This window comes from Psammomys obesus, unplaced genomic scaffold, assembly GCF_907164565.1.
Source record: "Psammomys obesus unplaced genomic scaffold, mPsaObe1.curated_primary_1811, whole genome shotgun sequence".
NCBI classification, from domain to species: Eukaryota; Metazoa; Chordata; class Mammalia; order Rodentia; family Muridae; genus Psammomys; species Psammomys obesus.
Genome location: NW_026596079.1, coordinates 34,206,916 through 34,208,194, shown reverse-complemented (window position 1 = coordinate 34,208,194; position 1,279 = coordinate 34,206,916).

Genomic DNA, 1,279 nt, shown 5'->3' with positions numbered 1-1,279 from the left:
CTTCCCTCCTTTCCCTTCTCCTCCCCTCCCCTCCCCTTCCCTCCTTTCCCTTCCCCTCCCCTCCCCTTCCCTCCTTTCCCCTCCCCTCTCTCCTCCCCTCTCCTCCCCTTCCCTCTCCTATCCCCTCCCCTTCCTCCCTTTCCCCTCCCCTTCTCTCCTTTCCCTTCCCCTCCCCTCCCCTCTTCCCTCTCCTTCCCTCCTTTCCCCTCCCCTCCCCTCTCCTCCCCTCCCTTCCCCTTCTCTCCTCTTCTCTTTTCTCTTCTCCTCCTCTTCTTCCTTTAGTTAAATCCCCAAAAAAGCTTTACTAAGGTTGTTATTCTTTTAGTAGCAAATGTATAAGAAACAAAGGGACTTCAGTATACATTTATCTGGAGCTAGAGCTAGCTTGTAGGATAGTCCCTTGAGGAAGGTGACAGGAATCAAAATTACTTTGAATATTTTTACTTGGGAACTTGGGTATGGTTCAAGCTGATGTTTCATGAAAATGGTTAAAAAAGGTGGAATATGGTGACTTTGTGTCATGCATATAATCAGTAGTCAAATTAATGTTCTTAGGAGTCTGAGATGTAGGGAAGGCTGAGGAGGGGACCCAAAGGAATGAAGAGACTGACAGGTTAGACTATTATTAAAATCTAAGATAGAGAGTAAGCAATTTAATATAACTCAAATATACACTAGCATTCAGTGTTGTAGTTTGTTGTTACAGATTCCAAGTAGGTAATGAACCAATTAAATAACACCTCTGAGGGAAAGGGAGGATCTCTAATACAGTGAAAACCCTGATAATCATAGTGTAAGACCTACACAGATGTGAGACTTACTCTATTAGCAAGGAAGTAATTGTATAATGCAGAAGAGTCCCAGGTTCTGCCTCATAACCTCAGTTCTGTTACTTAGTATCTGGGTGACAAATGTAAATCACTCCAAGTTTGCCTTTCCAAAATATACAGATATTATTAAAAGCTGAGTTTGGTGGTGCATCTGTAGATGCATTTGGGGAGCAGAGGAAGAAGGAGGATCAAGAATCTGAGACCGTCTTAGAATACATAGTTAGACCCTGTCACTTACTTACAAACAAATAAGTAAGCAAGTGCACTTGTGATACCCAAGGGCCTAGTTACTGCAATGTTTTAAAATAGTGGTTCTCAATGTTCCTAATGCTGACACACTTTAATACAGTCCCTCACGTTGTGGTGAGTCCCACAACCATAAAATTATTTTTGTTGCTATTTCAAAACTGTAATTTTGCTACTATTATGAACCATAATGTAAACATCTG